We start from the raw sequence: 14,262 nt of genomic DNA, 5'->3' as shown, positions 1-14,262 counted from the left end.
ACAAAGGCCACCCGAAGTAGATATTCTTCTGCCTGGGTTAAAGAAATTGTTGGAGAAAAAGCACCACAAGAAATTTTTGAAGAACACAGGGATGGCAAGTGAGAGTTTATTTGTCCCACAAGCCAGAACCATTTGAGGAGGCCGTTTTAAATATCTGCATGTTCTGGGAGCAGTAAAGTAGGCAGCCATACATTGTTGTATCTCCTAACATTACCAAACAGCACATCATCAAAACAACAATTTTGTTTAGTGCCTGAAACAAATTATGCAACAAAATTGAAAGCAATTAGTATTCACGTATTACAAGAATTCTCCTAATTCTTAAATATAGTTTATTGTTATTGAAATGTTAAATTGTTAAAATGTGAAATATCCCAGGGTAAAACTTTACTATAATTTAATTATTTCTATGAATTTTATTTTTCTTTAATAAAAAACATCCTGGTTTTCATTCTTACATATACATCACTGTGTTTTCCCTGAATATTTGCTTTGAATAATTTCCAAGAAAGAGAGCTACTGTGTTACAGTAGAGCCACAGTAGTTTTTCATCTTTTTTTCTCTCAAACCTTTGCATAGTATCCAGAGATTAAAAGAACTTTTCCTAAATGTTATTCTGCTGATTTATAAAATAGTTCACCTTGTTAACATTATATTTAAAATTTTCAACACCATTAGAAATTGTTTATGATTTCTACATCATAAACACAGTAAACCTCAGTCTTTTCTTAGAAAATTTGTATCACCTATGGTATCTAAGATTTAAAGTTTGTTCACTAGTGATAATGAAATATCTCTTAACATTTTTCTTTTGCATTACCATTTTAAAAAATATGATACTTCCATATATCTGGTAACAGAATACAATTATTCCCAAAGTGTTCATAATATTTAGCTTTGAACAGATTATAAATCCCTGGAAACATTAAAAATTGCATTTTAAATTCTATAAAAAGATTGAAAATTCTATCTCCTAGCTGTGTAATAGATAAACTTACACATAACTCAATGAACACATTTTAAATTCTGAATAAGGCTTTGGCTTATGAATCACTTTAATAAAGTAGCATTAATGTAGTAAGGTTAAGCCTATTTTTTCTGGCTTACATCACCAATAATTCAACAACCATATACATATTTATATTTTTATATTTTTTTGTTTTTCTTAGTCTATTCAATCGTGAATTTTCTAGTATTTCCTTGTTATTTTTAATGGCAAAAATGGAGGTATGCTCCTCAGGTCTCCTATCAAAAAAATCTGCCCTGAGTTGTGTAGCTGGCAGAGATCCTACTGCTGTTGTAGCTTTGGTAACCACCACAGCACTCATATTGAGTTATGTCCTCCCCAGACTTTCCAAATAATGAGTAAGAGTTAAGTACTATATCTGGGACATTCCTACCCAAACAGAACTCCTTTAATGGGCATTCCTTTCTCTGGAGTTCCCCATAGCCTGACTGAAACTTTCTCAGAGCAGCACCACAAACTAAGTCTCATTCTATTCAATTTTATTCTCTTCCAACTCTGCATTCACTAGTGTCATACTTGCATCATGGTTGCTTACTGAAAAATGATTACTTCTTAATGCCAGAAAAAATTTTTAGATATTTTGCCCCCATGCTTTGGTATTGATGTAAACAACTAAAACCCTAATACCTATTTATTTTTAGCTCTATTTGTTCCTCAAATTACTTCAAGTTGTAAAATCTCAATGTGATTGAAATTTCGTGAGTATTAGAATGTAAGCAGAGACTAATATTTGGTCATCGTGTCAATATGATGATTACAAATCAAACCTGTGCACTAAAGTAAACCTCTACTATATAGCCTTGATATATGTATAGATGTTTGTGTGAGTGTGTGTATGCATGCACATGTACACAAAGTATGGCCTTTGTATATAGATGAATGTGCTTGATACAAAATTTTAATATCCACTTCACAAATATTATACAAATTAAACAAATGAGATGTGAAAACCTTTATCTTTATTCTGGCTGTGCCATCTATGCAATCTTTGATAGTCTTATTAAGAAAAAGTGATACTTTAAAGTCATGTTATACAGATGGTCAATAGGCACATGAAAAGATGCTCAACATTGCTAATTATTAGAGAAATGCAAATCAAAACTACAATGAGGTACCACTTCACACTGGTTAGAGTGGCCATTATTAAAATGTCTACAAGTAACAAATGCTGGAGAGGGTGTGGAGTAAAGGAAACCTTCCTATACTGTTGGGGGAAATATAAATTGGTGCAGCCACTATGGAGAACAGTATGAAGGTGCCTTAAAAAACTAAAAACAGAGTTACCATATGATCCAGCAATCCCACTCATGGGCATATATCTAAAGAAAATATAATTTGAAAAGATACATGTACCCCAATGTTCAAAACAGCACTATTTTACAATAGCCAAGATATGGAAGCATCCTAAATGTCCATAGACAGATGAATGGATAAAGAAGATGTGGTATATACACACAATGGAACACTACTCTGCCATAAAAAAGAATGAAATAATGCCATTTGCGACATGGATGAACCTAGAGGTTATCACACTACGTGAAGTGAGTCAGAAAGAGAAAGACAAATACCATATGATGTCACTTATATGTGGAATCTAAAATATGACACAAAGGAACTTATATACGAGACAGAAACAGACTCACAGACATAGAAAACAAACTTATGGTTACCAAAGGGGAAAGAGGGTAGGGGAGGGATAAATTAGGAGTTTGGAATTAGCAGATACAAGCTACTATATATAAAATAGATAAACAACAAGGTCCTACTGTGTAGCACAGGGAACTATATTCAATATCCTGTAATAAACCATAATGGAAAAGAATATGAAAAAGAGTATGTATATATATATATGTAATATATATGTATAACTTAATCACCTTGCTATGCACCAGAAACTAACACAACAATGTAAATCAACTATACTTCAATAAAAAAATAAAGTCATGTTAATGGAAAAAGTTGATGCCTGGTTTCATTGAAAAAGAAACGTTTTATTTTATATCCACATGATTTTACCTATAGGTTCAGTATTACCATTAAAATCAACAATTTTATTGTTAACCTTCTTATATCTATTATATTTTATTTAACACCGTTTAAATTGGTAATAGCAAAATCTGGGTTAGGAGCATGAACTTTGAGATAAATCCTCCAGTATTCCAGCTTCCAAAATAAGCACAATGTCATGCTAGAAATATTTGAGGACACTTGTTCACTGAAAAATAACCACAGGACAATGAAACAAAAGCTCTTGACTGGATTGACTCAGTTACACACTCTCACACATATACTATGACCTAGCAGAAGATCAGAGTTAAAATCAATCAAATAAGAAAACAAACAAACAAAAACAAATATCATAGATAAAATCAATGAAACCCAAACTTAGTTCTTTGAGAAGATTAGAAACATTAAACTGATTAAGGAAAACAGAGAGAAGACACAAATTGCAATATCAGGAATTAAAAGGTAGAGAGGACTTCTACAGCTCCTATTGATATTAAAAGAAAAATAAAGAAATATGGCACCACAAAACATGGAATACTTAGATATACATTTAACAAAATACGTGTAATATCAGTATGAAAAAATGTATAAACCATTGATGAAAAGAATCAAAGAAAAACCTACATAAATGAAGAGATACATCCTTCCTGTGGATAAAATTCTCAACAAAAATGCCAATTTTCCCCAAATGAATTCATCAATTTCACTCAGTCCCAATCAAAATCCCAGAGGCTTTTTTTTATCTTTGTACAATGCAAATTGATTCTAAATTTTATATGGAAAGGGAGAAGAACTAAATTTGTCAATGTAATTTTGAAATAGAAGAAAACATTTAGAGGATTCTCATTATTTAATTTCAACGCTTGCCAGAAGCTACCATAAACAAGATAATGGGATACTGACAAAAGGAAGAGCACAACAATCAATGGAAGAGAAATTACAGCCCACAAAGATACCCTTACATATACTGTCTGTTGATTTTCAGAGAATTTGTGAAATAAACTGCATGGAGAAAATACTGCCTTTTCCAGAAATTCTGCTGGAACATCTTGACAACATATTAAAAAAAGCGATATATGGCAAATTCCTCACATCACACAAAAAAATAACACAAAATGGATTCTAAACCGAAGTTTGAACACAACACTATACATCTTTTCTAAGAAAATATAGAAAAAAATTTGACCTTGGCTAAGGCAAAGGTTTCTTAGAAAGAACTCAAAAAGCAAAAATCACTCAATCAAAACAGCAAAAGGAAAAACAGATTTTAAAAAATGAGAATAGTTTAAGGGACCTCTGGGACAACATCAAGCATACTAACATTTGCATTATAGGGGTCCCAGAAGGAGAAGAAAGAGAGAAAGAAGTAGAAAATGTATTTGATGAAATTATAGCTGAAAAATTCCTAAACATGAAGGAAACAGATATTCAGGTACAGGAAGCACAGAGACTTTGAAACAAGAGAGCCACACCAAGACATATTATAATTTAAAATGGCATAAGTTAAAGAGAGGATTCTAAATGCATCAAAGAAGTCACATACAAGGGAACCCCAATAAGGCTATGAGCTGATTTTTCAGCAGAAACTTTTCAGGCCAGAAGGGAGTGGAATGATATATTTAACGTGGTGAAAGGAAAAAACATACGGCCTAGGATACTCTACCCTGGAAGGTTATCATTCAGAATTGAAGTAGAGATCTTCTTAGACAAGCAACAACTAAGAGTTCATCAATACTAAACTATACTTACAAGAAGTGTTATAGGGTCTTCTTTAAATGAAAGAGAAAAGGCTACAACAAGAAATAGTAAATTATAGGAAGGAAAAATCCTACTGGTAAAGGCAAATATATAGTAAAGGCTGTGAATTAACCATTTAAATAATCTCATATAAAGGTTAAAAGACAAAGATTGTAAGATCAACTATAACTAAAATAAATAGTTAAGTGATAGACATGAAGATGTAAAATATGACATCACAAACACAAAATATGAGGGAAAAGTAAAAAAAATGTAGAGCTTATAGAATGTGTTTGAACTTAAATGACTATCGGTTTTAAACAAGTAGATATAGTTATAGGTCAACATATATGAACTTCATGGTTACCACAAATCAAAAACCTACATTAGATACACAAAATTAGAGAGAAAGGAATACAAACATAAAACTAAAGAAAATCATCAAATCACAAGGGAAAAGACTAAAAGAAGAGAAAATAACAGAGAAGAACTGTAAAGACAACCAGAAGACAATAGTTACATAGTTATCATAATCACATTAAATATCAATGGAATAATGCTCTAATCAAAAGACACAGAGTGGCTGACTGGATTAAAAAAAAAGACCTATCTATATGCTGCCTACAGTAGAATAACTTCACAGCTAAAGACACACAGACTAAAAGTGAGGGATGGAAAAAGATATTCCACACAAATGGAAACAGAAAGAAAGCTGGAGTAGGAATACTCATATCAGATAAAGTAGACTTTAAAACAAAGTCTATTATAAAGGACAAAGGAGGGCATTATATAATGGTAAAGGGATTAATACAAGAAGGGGATATAATGTTTGTAAACATATATGTACTTAATATAGGAGCACTTAAATATATAAAGCAAATATTATCAGACATAAAGGGAAAAATTGATAATAATACAAACATAGTAGGGAAATTTTACACCCCAGTTACATCAATGAACAGATCATCCAGACAGAAAATCAGTAAGGAAAGAGTGGCCTTAAATGACACATTTGAGCAGCTGGACTTAATAGGTATCTACAGGACATTCCATCCTATAGCACAGCTGTCCCCAAACTTTCTGGCAACAGGGACCGTTTTCGTGGAAGACAATTTTTTCCATGGATGGGGGGGTGGGGGGAGATGGTCAGGTGGTAATGCAAGCAATGGGAGTGATGCGAGTGGCAGATGAAGCTTTGCTTGCTTGCCCACCGCTCACCTCCTGCTGTGCGCGCTGATTCTTAACAGGCCACGGACTGGTACTGATCCATGGCCCGGGGGTCGGGGACCCTTGCTATAGCAGAATACACATTCTTTTCCTTTTTCAAGTGCCCATGGAACATTTTCCAGGATAGATCACATGCTAGATCACAAAACAAGTCTCAATAAATTTAAGAGGATGGAAATTATATCAAGCATCTTTACCGACCACAACAGTGCAGAAATCAATTACAGGAAGAAAAATGGAAAAAATATAAACACATAGAGACTATAAAACAAGCTACTAAAAAATCAATGGGTTAACAAAGAAATCAGAAAATACCTTGTGACAAATGAAAATAAAAACACAACTCTCCAAAATCTATGGAAGGCAGCAAAGGCAGTTCTATGAAGGAAGTTTATAGTGATACAGATCTACCTCAGGAAGCAAGAAAAATCTCAAATAAACAACCTAGCCTACCATCTAAAGGAATTAGAAAAAGAATAAAAAGCCCAAAGTCAGCAGAAGGAAGGAAATAATAAAGATTAGAGAGGAGACAAATAACATAGAGACCAGGAAAACAATAGGAAAAAAATCAGTGAAACCAAGGGCTGATTTTTTGAAAATATAAACAAAATTTATATGCTTTTAGCCAGGTTCATTAAGAAAAATAAGAGAGTGGACCCAAATAAACAAAATAAGAAATGAAAGAGGAGAAATTTCAACTGACATCACAGAAACACAATAAGAGAATACTATGAACACGTATATGCAAACAAATTGGACAGCCTTAGAAGAACTTGATAAATTCCTAGAAATATACTATTTTCCAAGACTGAATCAGGATGAAATATATAATCTGAACAGACCAATTATTAGTATTGAAATCAAATCAATAAATCGAAAAGCTACCAACAAACAGAAGTCAAGGATTGGATGGCTTCACAGGGGAATTGTACCAAGCACATAAAGAAGAGTTAATACCTATCCTTTCAAACTATTGCAAAAAATTGAAGAGGAGGGAAAAAAGAAATAATTGTGTCATATTAAAAATTATAATGTCTTGCTCTTAGTGGCATATAAAATAGTGGTGAATCACAGATTCAGTGAAATACTACCTTCAAAGTAAATGTCACAGTAAAGGACAGCCACATACTTAAAAACATGATGTAATGTTATGAATTTTGCAATTAGAATATGCTTAATTTATTAAGTAGTAATTGCTTGGTTTATATGCAAAGCTATTCTTGATATGTCTGATCCTATATCCTTTTAGTGCCGTACTCAAATCATGTCAAAAGGGGCAATTTATTTCAAGTGTATTTCATATAGTTAGTATTGTTTTATATAATCTGCTTACCCAAGTAAAATCATTAATCTCTATATATTACTCAGAAGTCTCTATTAATAGGCCACAGACTTAAATAGGTGAATTAGAACACAAAATATTTATTTTATATGGGAGTGATACTTCAAATGTGTGTGAGGGGAGACTGCAGTCTAGAAATTTCTTATTTTGCTTCTGATCCAGAAGTCCATTTGAGCTTGGCTAGACAAAACATCTACTTCAATTAAATTTTAATTGAAACCTGTTTACCCTGCAAACAGTAAAACATTTGATTCTACGGAGTTTTATTCTTTCTATGCTGTTCATTATCCTGGCCCAGTGTCCACAGAAAGTGAAATCATCCCTAGGCTACTTCTGCTTCTTCCTCGGAAAAAATAAGAGGCCTACTGGAGTTGTAAATGTTGGGTCAGGGAAAATGAACACGGGTAAGTAGTCTTAGGTGCAAACTGGTGTTGGCACTACATGTGGTAAAGCACCTGTTTTGACACGAGGAAGAATATTAAAAAGGCCTTCCTTTTTCAACTATTTTCAGATTGTTGCCTAGGAAATCCTGACTGATTTCAATCTCCCTGCAGGAACCTGAATCTGACACTAGGAATTCAAAACAGTAGGAAATTGGTCCTGCTTTACAGTCAGTTTTAGGAATCATTAACTACATAAAGTTCAAATGCACCTAGAAGGTGAGATTTAATTGTTCGAAAATGGAGTCTGATGGTCAATAATTATCTAAGGCTGATAAGTTGGTATACTGTGTTGGATAAACACATTAATAGAAAAAGGTTTCAAGTTTAAGAGGCAATTCCAGATGTCATTCAAAAGTAGTGCTCTATGAATTAGGGTGTCTTTCTCAAAAGTCTAAATTGTCTACAAGGCTTCCTGTTATAGGTAAATGTTTTCTTAGATCATTGCTTATAGCAAGGACAATCACTGCTTTGAGAGCATCCATACATAAGACAATGTTTGGAATATGTGTTTACTCTTGTATAACTCCAGAAGATACCAGTGACTTCTTCCATTCTCCCATCCTGTAGAATGTCTCGCTGCTTATGACTGGGTTTCTGGGTATCTTTCCTACACCCAAGCTGAAGGTATAGCCCTGTTCCTGTCCTTCATCAACTTTATTTTACGCAAAAATCCTAGAATGACTCAGGTGTCTGTCATTCCCATTGGCTTCCTTTTCACTTCAGAAGCATATACCTCCTTGTCTCCTAGCATCCAACATCCTTCCCATTCCTGCTGTGTTCTCAGTGCTAGCTTAGCATTGAGCCAGATTCAACAAATAATTTCTCGAATATGATCTCATCTTTTTGGTTTCTTCTCAGAGACTAATATTTATGTTCTGTCATTGTTTCAGCTACCACTGCACTTGAGGATTTTTTTTCTTTTTTTGCATTCTGTGTTGCTTATATTGTATGGAAAAGTTAATTTCAAATCGACATTAAACTAAGCTGAATACAAAGTCTTAGTAAAGGAGGCCCCGGTGGTCTCATTTACAAAAACATGGCCACTGATCTTTGCACCTAAAATTTCAGGAAGGGAACTTCAAACAGCTTCATGTTTGCATGCTTCAGCGTGAGACCATAGGAAAAGACTCTGACATCCACCGTCAGATGTTCTTCAGTCACTTTAGTATCAAATCTCTTCAAGAGATCATTCTTTAGCAAAAAATTACTTCCACAAATTCTCTATCCTCTGGCTTTGGCTTAGGTTTTACATTTTCAGCATCATCTCCATTAACAGTTATTGCCAAATGCATGTGGTACTGTTGACAAACTTGGATCCATACTTACAGCTAAAGAACATTCAGTAACGTCACCTTCATTGCCAGTTTCTTCCTCAAGCTCCCAAAGAGCAGCTGCTTCTGGGCTTTCATTACTGACTGTGAGACCTGTGGGGAATTCTAGGCTATAGCTCCCCATTGGCGGTCAGAACTGTTTCACTGGAACGACACATTCATAATAAAGAGTTCTTTGCAGCACTGGGATAACTACCACACCATCAGCTGACTATCCTTCCCAGTTATGTGTTTCAAAGTTTCCCAAGTTCTAGTTTTACCAGTAGGATCCATGTACATTGTTTCTTCAAGCTCGACTGATATTCCTTTTGAAATTAACTCCTTTGAAATAATAGACTGGTATTTTGAGAAAAATTTGATAGTTCTTGGTTTTCCATAGCTAATCTAATTAGTCTTTTCAGTCCTCAGGCAAGAAGTTCATGTCCAAGGTGTGGGATGAAGAGAAGAGTATTCCTTTGGGAAGGGGTTGAAAAAAGAAAGGGCCATTCTGAGGTCGCAGTCTCGGGAAATGCCAGTGGTACCCAGCCCTGCTGAAGATGCTAGTGACTTCTTCCATTCTCTCAACTTGTAGAATGCCTCTCTGCTTATGATTGCATTTCTGGGTACCTTTCTGGAACTGTAAGATAATAATTTGTATTGTTCTAAGTCACTGAGTTTGTGGTCGTTGGTCAGAGCAACAACAGAAAACTAATACAGATGGGAAAGGACATTCTAAGAAGAGGAATCTGAAAAATGCATAGACTTGAGGCATAACCTATTCAGAGAATGACAGGAGGTTTGGAGTGTTTTGAGTCCACAGTCTGGTAGAAGAAGGGCTGGGAAAGAGATTCATATCAATTGAGACAGGTAATGTTACTGAAAGCCAGACAAAGGTCTTCTGTATTTTTAAAGCAGGTTTCTATAATATTTTATAAAACAATCCTGGAGGTAATGAGCTGGAAACACCAGAGGTATAAGACCAAGAGGATTTTTATATTGCATATGATTTTAATATATATTCTAGCCATATTAGCCCTTCACAAATGCTTAAATTAGATAAATGAAAGAGGATAGGTTTAGTTAAATCTAGTAAAGCTCTCTAACATGCTTTTTTCTTTACTCATAATGATTCTTCATGTCCATTTCTTTCACATAAGAATGAGCATGAGAAATCATTATAATAAAAGCAGCAGTGTACTGTAATTTCTCCTAGGGAGCTTACCATACGGTACTTGTCTCTATTATTTAATTTAACTTGATCTGCTAAAAATCAGGCTTGTAAGGGCTCATATGTCATTCTCATTAAAGTGTCATATTCTTTAAAGAATCTAATACCAAGGAGACATACATCCCTTTGATAAGAAACATTTTTATGCACTAACACTAAGAAGTAAAAACTCAACAAATGCACAAGGAACTAAATTAAATGCATTTAAAAGTAGTATTACAGACCACTTTTGCCTTGAATGGTCTTTGCTTTAATAATTCATTTGTCTGGGAAAAATGCAACTGATTTTAGATGAATGCAATTAGATATTTAATTCTCCTACCTATAATTATAAACAACTAAAAAGTAACTCTCAATCCCAAAGAATATGAAAGTAAAGAGTATAGATGCTCGTCAACACTAATAATAAAATGCAAATTAACACAATCTTGAGATATTATTTTATTCTGACTAAAAAGTTAAAATTTTTAAAAGTCTCTAATTTAAGAAATAGTGCAGTGAAATTAGTATACATATTCCTTACAAGAAGGATTTACAACCTGTACAGCATTTTTGTAAAACAAAATGCAATTATGCAGCAAGATTCATAAGATGTTCCTTCTAATTGATAGTTATTAACTTATTCATGTAATATTAATAATTCAATAAATTATCATTATTCTTTTTTCCATTTTTGAAGAAATAATCAATAGAAATAAAAAATATACTATCACAAAGATGTCACTCTATAGTAAATATTAAATAAAATTTAAACATTAGAAATAATCTAACAAAGTGTTAAATCATCATACACCAACACTATATGAGATATTATGCATACATTAAACATAATAATTAACAGGAACATATAGAAAAATAAAAGTGCTTTAGTGTAGGTAAATTGAAAATATCAGAATACTGTGAACACTATGATAACAAAACTGGGTTTATATGTAGATTCTGGTATGCCAAAATGAAATGGAATCAATGTGGTTGAATTGTTTTATATTTTCTTTTACATTTTTAGGAAGAAGATTTTTTTTTAAGTTATGAAATTTTATTTATTTTTTTAAGTTATGAAATTTTATTATAAAGGAGTAAATATCTTTACAGACATGGGAAATTCAGATTTATCTTAAAAATTCTGGTTTGAAAGATGAAGAAAATTGAGACGAAAGTTGCATCTTTAATTATTTAAATATTTTTAAATTTTTTTTTTTTTTTTTTTTTTAGATTTAGTGTTCAATGTAGGAGTAGCTATATTGAAACCATATCCTGAAATGTTTTCACATAAAATAAAAGACTACTCCTGCTTTTAGGTGTAGCATTATCCTAGTCCTATAACCTGCTTCATGACTTCCAGAGATTTCTTCTTCCTTCCGTTAATCTTGTGTATTTAATTCATACTGCTGAAGTCTATAAGATATCCCCTGGAGAGATATAAGTATCCCTAGAGTAGCCAACATGGTGGTTGGGGACACAGAAAAATGTGTGTTATCTGAAAATATTTAACCTGAATCTAGCTACTCTAGTTTTCTAAAGATTTGATCTTCATAATTTCTCTTCTTATATGGTTTCTATGTTGCTAATTCCATTTTCTATTCTTAATGACCTGGCTAGAACATTTAGAATATGCTAAAAATATTGTATGGAAAAGAGTCACAATTATGTTATTACTGGTTTTGATATTCATGACGAGTGTTTTACTTTTATTATGATGTGTGCAATCAAATTTTGGTAAAGATTTTTACCATATTTGGGCATTTTTCTTATAGTCCAATTTTACTTAAATTTTTATTTGAAATATTTGTTCAAATTCATTAAATTTTTTTCATGTACTTAACTTTGTGTTTATAACATATCTGATTAATTTGTATAAATTAGATCACTGGAATAAAAAAAAATGTGCATTTTTGGAATAAACCTTAGTTGATCATGGTGAATTATTTTATCTAAACATTATTGACTTCAGTTTGCTATTACTTTAATCATTCTTTGTATTTAAATTTATAACTAAAACTTCTCTGTACATTTTAGGTATGATGTTTGTCAAGCTGTGATGTTACTCTAATAATGGCTTGCTAATTTTTTGTGAGCTATAAACATTTCTATAGCACTGAATATTTCCGTTCTATGAAACTTAATTAAAACTTCCCCCAAATCACATGGGCCTGGTACATTATTTACTAATGGATATTTTCAGAAGTTTCTCTTATAGGGAATATGGTTATTATTGTATGTCTAGGTGTTCTACATCTTTTTGCATCAACTTTAGTCATTTATTGAACTTTATCCATTTTCTCTAAATTTCCAAGTGTTAACTATGATTCTTTTAGTCTTTGTTCTGTTGTGATTACATATTCTTTCTCCTCTCAGCCTATTTTGGTTTAATTACTTTTTTCATTACTCACTTACTAGTTATTTGTCTATTTTATTTATCTATAGATAACACTACTTTAATTTGGCTTTAAGCCTTTTTTTAAAGTTCCATTAATTTTACTATTTAGCTTAACTCATTGCATCCTCCTAGTCTTATATTTCATATTATTAAGCTTAATTTGTTTGCATCTTTTTTTAATAAGAAAAAATAAACTTAGATTCACTTACATTCCATGGATTATGTAAGAAACTTCATTCTTTCTTTAATTTCTAGAATTTTGCTAATTTCAAGTTTACTTTCTTCCTTGACCCAGGTGTTCATTAAAAGACTGCTCCTTCTCAGGGTCTGCATACACACCCCCTCCTCTCCTTCAAGTCTTTTCTCAATTGTCACTTCCTAGTGAAGCTTTCCCTGACCACATATCCCTTCCACCTTGTATTTCATAACCTTTTCTCTGCTTTTTCTCCATAACACTTATCATTAGTCAAAATACTATATATTTTAATTATTTTTAATGGTCTATTTTCCCCTACTAACAGACTAAGCTTCAAGAGGGCAGATGTATTTCCCAAGTATTTTCTTGCTCTATCCCTAGATTGCAAAACACTTCCTTGCTCAAAGTAAACACATAAAATACATTTCTGAGTTAAAGAGTGAATTAATGAATTTTCAGATGGCAAAGGGTTTTTGTTTATTTGCATGCTGTTGATCTTCTTACTTCCCGATTACTGCTAAATGGAACTCGATATTTGAATCATCACTGCTGACTGTGAGAATATGCAGAAGAGACCATGTAGAACTCAGTTCTCAAGTCTTTGAGAAAAGTTTGCAGCATGGGATGCTATTATTTGTAATGTTTTGAGAAAGTGGGGGTGAAACTGGATGCAAACTCAGTGACTTGGAAACAATTTTGACTCTATAATGGAGCCCACGCTGAAGACTTCATGTCCCGTGACTTGCCAGATCAATAAGTTAGGAGACAGTCTATCATTACCTACTTGCACACAGTACTGGAATAATCAATTTATTTCATTGACTCCACCAATACATAAGAAGGTTTGCAGTGTTGGGGTAAGGAACATCCATCTCTGCTTAACCTTGAGAATGGAGGCCCCCTCAGTACTCTTTATAAGAGATGCCCCCAACCTGTCAAAGGTATTGTGGCAAACCTCCTGTTTTTCACTGTGTATCTTTTTCCCTCTGCCAATCAATCTACCCCTGCTAAATGAACACTCATATACTGACTTTCTTGTGTGTTAAGCAATCTTACATGCTTTCGCTAGTTGCTTAAGGGGTCAGAATAGTTTAAAAGAAAGCCATTCACAAATATTTTCTCCCATTCTGAGGGTTGTCTATTCATCTTGCTCAGTGCTTTGTGATGACCTAGAGGGGTGGGATAGGGAGGTGGGAGAGAGGCTAAAGAGGGAGGGGATATGGGGATATATGTATACATATGTCTGATTCACTTTGTTGTGCAGCAGAAACTAACACAGCATTGTGAAGCAATTATACTCCAATAAAGTTGTATTAAAAAAAAAAGCCAGATGAATATGTAATTGCTGCGTTGATAAAACTAATAGAA

The 14,262-nt window shown here is 33.0% G+C and overlaps 1 pseudogene across 1 annotated transcript; it reads right to left on the bottom strand.

Annotated features, from left to right (window-relative positions):
• Nucleotides 1-316: 316 nt before the first annotated feature.
• Nucleotides 317-11,359, bottom strand: LOC309665707 (ADP-sugar pyrophosphatase pseudogene; annotated as a pseudogene). The gene has a single exon. The product of its transcript is annotated as an ADP-sugar pyrophosphatase pseudogene (transcript).
• Between the last annotated feature and the right edge of the window lie 2,903 nt (nucleotides 11,360-14,262).

This window comes from Balaenoptera physalus (assembly GCF_965194825.1).
Source record: "Balaenoptera physalus genome assembly, chromosome: 8".
Taxonomy (NCBI): Eukaryota; Metazoa; Chordata; class Mammalia; order Artiodactyla; family Balaenopteridae; genus Balaenoptera; species Balaenoptera physalus.
The sequence above is the reverse complement of the archived record's forward strand: the minus strand, read 5'-3'. Positions and strand labels throughout refer to the sequence as shown.